Source organism: Durio zibethinus, chromosome 15, assembly GCF_047325235.1.
Source record: "Durio zibethinus cultivar Kanyao isolate XHJ-2024 chromosome 15, ASM4732523v1, whole genome shotgun sequence".
NCBI classification, from domain to species: Eukaryota; Viridiplantae; Streptophyta; class Magnoliopsida; order Malvales; family Malvaceae; genus Durio; species Durio zibethinus.
In genome coordinates, this window is record NC_143176.1 from 12915768 (window position 1) to 12922093 (window position 6326).

Here is a 6326-nt window from a genome sequence, read left to right on the forward strand (position 1 = left end):
TAAGTGAAAGTGTTTCACTAACCATTGCAGAGGTTTACACCTCACGAGAGCATAACTAATTTACTTCCTCTTAAAAAAGGTTAAGACTCGAATATAGAGCTTATGCATGTAATACATAAGTGAATGTGTGCCAATGAACATACAAACCTTTCACATCTCCCTAAAAATACCCCTATCCTAAATGCCCCACAATTATTATGAACAAAATAAGTAACAATAATTTATAATAAATGACATGATTAAAATATTCATGAAATGTAAAACAGACACACATATTTTTGACTTGATGCTATTTGAAGTTATGAAAATTGAAGCCAAAACTTTTTTTCTTTTTTTTTTATTTTTTTATATTTTCTAAATTTTCCATTCTTTAAGAAAATAGGAAAATTAAAAATTAAGGAATTAAGATCAAACATTAACTAGGACTATTAAACCAAAATTTAAGATAACATACAATCAATCTTTGGCTTGACTTTCTAAAAAATTTATCCCAAGTGGAGTCATCAAGTTGTCTAGATATACGAGTCCGGGAACTCGACTATTAGACTTAGGGAAAAACAAGCTAAAAATAAGCTAAAAGGCATTTTCAATAAAAATAAAAAAAAAAGTCACCACCAATCTTATTTTAGGGTATGATTGGCCGCCTAAAAATTTTATCCTTTTAATAAAACATTTTTAAAAAGTTTCAAGTTTATTAAAACAACATTTTGTGGTTGTGAAAATCAAAGTTGGTTTTGGGAGTCTATTACGTATGGGAAAATATTAGTACCCCTATAGCACCCGTTAAAAACAACATCAATTAATTGCATGTTATCCTTGAATTTTGGTAAAAATGGCCTTATTATAATGTTTATAACTTAATTCCTTTCTTTAGTAGTTTATTCCAAAAATTGAATCTTTTTTGTTTTCTTTCAAAAGGAAATCTATTTTTTCTTAAATCTTTTTGTGAAAAACAAAAACAAATTATTTTTAGACTAATTGCAACTTTTTGCATAACCTATAAGTGCACGATTAAAAAATAGAATGGAAGTATTTTAGTATCGTCTCCTAAAGGATTATAGATTGTAAATGTTGGGTTGCTCACAATTACCAAAGATGAAATCCTAAAATCTTATATCTAAACAAATCAAAATTTAAGGTTGTTTGCAAAATAAGAAAACAAAAAACTAGTGTAGGCTTAGATCTTGACTTTACCAACTATCACTTAGGAAGTAATAGAGAGTAGCCAAAAACTAAATCTAAAAGAAATAATTGCAAACTTGAAACGAAATAGAGAGTGAGATTGTCAAATGCTTAAAATAGAAAAGAATGAATGCATAAAACTTAAACTTGTAAAACATCAAAGAATGGTAGCTGAAAACTTATAAAAAAATTAGAGTGGGCTTGATTCAAACTTTTAAAATTAAAAATGCTTGCCGAAAATAAATAAGTAACGAATAAGAATTGAAATAAACAATAATGAAAAATAGATTTTGGTAAATACTTCTTCAATTTAAAGAAAAGAATTAAAAGAAACAAAACTTTTGTTATTGGCAAATCTATCACCTAAGCTAATTACTAATCTAAACTAAAAACTAAAGAAAATAACTAAAATGAGAGAAGAGAATAGAAGAATGGCATGAAGATGATGAAATGAGGTGAATGACCTCCTTATATATAATGGAGGGTTCAGCTAAAGAGGATAAAGATTTGAAGACTAGTTTTTAAATGCAAATGCTAACTGATAAAGCTACATCTTGATCTTCCAAGCATAATGACCGAATGGGACTCTTTTGAATTGAATGTCTTAGCCGAATAGGGGTCTTAGGATTGCATCTTGGCCGTTGAACTTGTTTAAGTTTTAAAGTTTATTTTAATCACATTTTCATCTTTATGTTTCGCTATGGTGGTATTCAAGATCATGTATTCAAATTCAATCCACCTTCTTTCAATTCAAATGGTAATAATCCTCCTTTTATGATGATTCTTCAAAAAACAAGAAAAAAAATCTTTGTTTATCACAAACATCATTAGTTGAATGCATCTAGAGTGCTTATTGGGTTAAAGTTGCATGAAATCCTCTTAAATTGTGTCTTAGTCAAATTGAAGATAAGATATAGGAGTCCTTGTTCATTTAAATTTCTTCATGGCTAAGCAAAAGAGTCATTCTTGGATAAAACCTTCTTTGGCCGAATAGATAGAGTCCATGTGAGCTTAAAAATGATTGGAACCTTCTTGAACATGGCGAAATGGTGTATGAGTCCTTATGTAAGCAAAACACTTCAAATTTCCAAGCAATCTCCTTTTATTTTTGCTTTAGCTGATCACCATAAAAGAATGGAGGTGTCTTATGCATGTAAAACTCTTTTTTAGCCATATGGATGGATGGAATTGAGCCAATAGGGTTCAACTATAAGCTTCCAAGATAGGGTTGAATGTGCTCCTTGTATGCATACATGCATGTTTTGCTTGAAAATCAAGTCTACAAGCTTGAAACCCTAAAATCATGAAAATAACATAAAAAGTACCAAAAATCAACCAAATTTTAAAATTTAGCACCAATTTTAGCATGTAAAAATATTATATTTTTAGATGTTATCATATACTCTCACACTTAAATCTTTACTTGTCCTTAAGCAAAAATCCTCAAATCAACAAAATTATAAATCACTATACATACTCACAAAGTCAAAAGTTACATAAAATTCAATTGATGCACTGTCACATAATACAAAGCTAAATTTAAACATAAAGTTACAACAAATTTCTTTAAAACCAAGCTCCCAATATCTTATGTTCTTTACACATGAATTTACTCAATATTTAATTCATGCATATAACTCAAGTAAAATGAATGTAAAACATTTCATCACATTTTAATTCAAAGTAGAATAGACTTAATATGTTCACTTTCCCCTTATCTCTCCACCAATGTTAGACCTACATACTTAACTCCATATCAAAAAATCTTTTCAGCATATAATATAAAGCTTAGGTCAAGGTAGGAAAAAGGAAATTTTAGGCTCAAAACCCTTAGCTTACTTTCATTGAAATTTCTTAGACTTTGAAACATTAAGCTTTTGTAACTTTAATATTGGTATCTTTTTATTTTTCCTGGTTCTTTTTAACTTTAGCCATTTTTGGCTTTTATTAGGCTTTGCCTTGCATTTTCCATTTCTTTTATTTCATTTCTTATGCTTCCTCTCCTTTCAAATACATAAAAATATCTATAAAACACAAGAAAGCATAATTGGGTTAGGTAAGAACAAAAAAAGGGATAATAATAATAATCAAAGAAAAGGCTTATTGAGCTTATTGTATGGCTAAATAAACAAAGAAAAGGAAATAATATAATAGACTTAAAATAAAAATACTAGGGATGCATCATAATAGGGTGGCTTGAAAACGGCCCAAATAGTCTAAAAAATGCTTAGATCATTACTTGAGTCAAATACGGTTTAAGATTTCACCTCAATGGTTGAGTAGGTGAATTCTAGAGTACTTATTCATATCTCCAAATTTCATGCAAATCCACATTTCACAAAATTTTCAAAAAAATCATAGCATTTCCTTGAAAGAGAATAAAAGCATATATACAAAAATCATATCCAAAAGAAAACATGCTTAAGAATTCCTTTCAAGTTTTATCATATTCATATTCAAACTTCATATCATACTCTAGTCAATCTTAGAAAGTTATGCAAAATCAACAAGTGTGCATAATAATGAGATTTAGTAAGTCAATTTGGTTTGAAAGCAAAAATAGGATCATATATTTCACAAATCTTTTAAGTTCTCGAAACATTCTTTTCCCTTCTACATGTAAATTGAACAATGTATCAAAACAAACAACAAGGAAAAAAGAAATACTCCTTAAATTTACTTCAAGGCTGAATCTTCACTTGTATGGTACATTCTTCTTACTTCACTTTATTCTTACAAAAACAACTCAAACAAAAACATCAAAACATACCTGTCCTAAAAAACATAAATCATAAAAGTAAAATTTAGGTTACTTTCCAAGCAGCGCTAGTATTGATTAAGCTTAACCATCCCTAAATCTATGGTTCAACTTATCCCTTTAGGAGGGAGTTTACCTTATTATCTCCTTCTCTAATGAATGATATAAACAGAACTGGTCTTAAAAGGTCTACTAACTCTCATAGCAAGAATAATGTAAATAGAGCTTAAGTTCATCAACGGTTTTGGCATTGCTGGATTTAGGGGTTGCTAAATGGTTATAAATTAAAGGATCATGAGGTTTATCAAATTCCTTAAAGTTTTCCTTTACCTTAATTGCATTTACATAATTTTCATCTCTAAGAACACCATACCTTTAAGTCATAAACTACAGCTTTTTATGTTTAAATCTAAGGGTAAGGTTAGATTTGTACGTGTCTATTAAAACTTGGGTAGGTCAATAGGAAATACCTCCCTAATAGTAATGGAGCTTCATCATCCTCCATGTCTAAAATAGCAAAATCCATGGAGAATCCATTCTTACTAACTTTCACAAGCATATTTTTCCATATTCTTTATGGTAACTTAGCAGATTGATCAACAAATTTAAGGTTGAATTTTGCAAGCTTGAACTCTCCACACCCTAGCTATATAAAAATATTTAAAGGCATTAGGTTTATTATGCTAGAGCCAAGATCACAAAAAGCATCATTAAATTTTAAATATTCAACTTTGCAATGAATAGTAAAGCTCTTTGGATTTTTTGCTTTTTGGTCAAGAGTTATTGAAGTTCAGGGTTGCAATCTTTCAAAAAAGTGGCTTATTTCAATTCTTTAAGTAGATCATTTTAAACAAGCCTTGGGGAAGGTGGTGATATGTTAAAAGACTGCCTAGACATTCTTGTAATTATCCTTGGTTTTGCTTGCACTTTTTTTTGTACTTTCTCCCCTTAATCTACTCCTCTTAACTTGTTTCTTCTTGGATTGCCTTTTCTTATGTTGTTTCTTCTTGATCTACCACTTTAGGCTCAGGTTGAATGCTTTCTAATAATGCTCTCCCTACTTATAATAGCATTTGCCCTTCTTCAACAGACCCTTCAATATATTCTTCAAGATTTTATTCATATTCCATCTTAGTATTTTCCTCCTCAAGGTCTTCCTCATATGATTCAATATTTTTAAGGGCCTCAAATGCCATAAGGTCAAAACTCTCTTAAATTTTTCTTCCAAATCTTAAGAGTTCTTCATCTTCTAATATATCTTTTTTTTCCATAAAATTTATATTAGGTTGTTCTATAAAACTATGGGGTTTACCATTATATGTTCATCTATAAAATCATCTTTCTTATTTGAATCCTTCATCCCAACATCTCCCAATGAACAAATAGCATTGTAACATTCCTTGCCTTGTCTTTTGGGGGTTAGATTTGGTATTGTTAAGCAAAGAACTTAGAGGGCAGTTGGCTGGGCTAGTTGACCTATCTGATTCTTAAGGCTTTTATTAATGTAGCTTGGCTTTGGATATTAGCACTGTTGGCTTGCATCAATTGGGTTAATGTACCTTCAAAACTTGGTTTTTTTTCTTGAGGTGGATTGTAGTTTGGTGGATTAGTGCGGTAGTTACTATTTTGGGTGTTGGTGAATTGGTGGTTTGGTTAGTTCTAAGAAAAAATTGGGGTGGTTTCGTCGTCCAGGATTATAGGTATTACTATAAATATTATAGTTAGGCTTAGATTGTTGGATGTATTGGATAGGTTCTAGCTTAAGCTGACATCTTTCACTAAAGTTGGGTCCTTCATAGATATCATAAAAAACAAAGGGACTTTACATTGCATTCACATGGTTAGTTTAAGGTTGGGCTCTTACGACTTATATTTTTTTGCTTAAGGTAGCTAATTGGGAATTGATAGAGGTGATTGCATCAATCTCAAATAAACTAGCAGCTTTCTTACTTACCTTTCTCTCCATGCCCCATTGGTAGTTGTTAGCAGCCATTTTTTCAATCAGCTCATTGGTTTCCTTAAGAGTTTTTTATAATTGCACCTCCAATAGCTGAGTCCATAGTGGTTCTCATGGGTGGTGTGAAACCATTTTAGAAAATTTGAATTTGAAACCACTGAGGTAGTCCATGATATGGGAATTTCCTTAGTGATTCTTTGAATCTTTCCCATGCATCATATAATGATTCACCATCTAGTTGCAAAAAATGAGGTGATCTAATTACTCTATTTGGATGTTTTGGTAGGTGGAAATGATTTTGCTAGAAACTTTTGTACCAAATCATCCCATGTTGTGATAGAGCCTGGTGGTAGTGATATTAGCCAACTTTTCACCTTGTCCCTGAGAGAAAAAAGAAAAAGTCTTAGTGTAATAACATCATCGGAAACA

The 6326-nt window shown here is 30.5% G+C and overlaps 1 non-coding gene across 1 annotated transcript; it reads left to right on the forward strand.

The window, feature by feature from the left end:
* Positions 1–6061: 6061 nt before the first annotated feature.
* LOC149514691 (small nucleolar RNA R71) lies at positions 6062–6169 on the forward strand. The gene has a single exon (XR_016328396.1). It is a non-coding gene; the product is annotated as a small nucleolar RNA R71 (small nucleolar RNA).
* Positions 6170–6326: the final 157 nt, after the last annotated feature.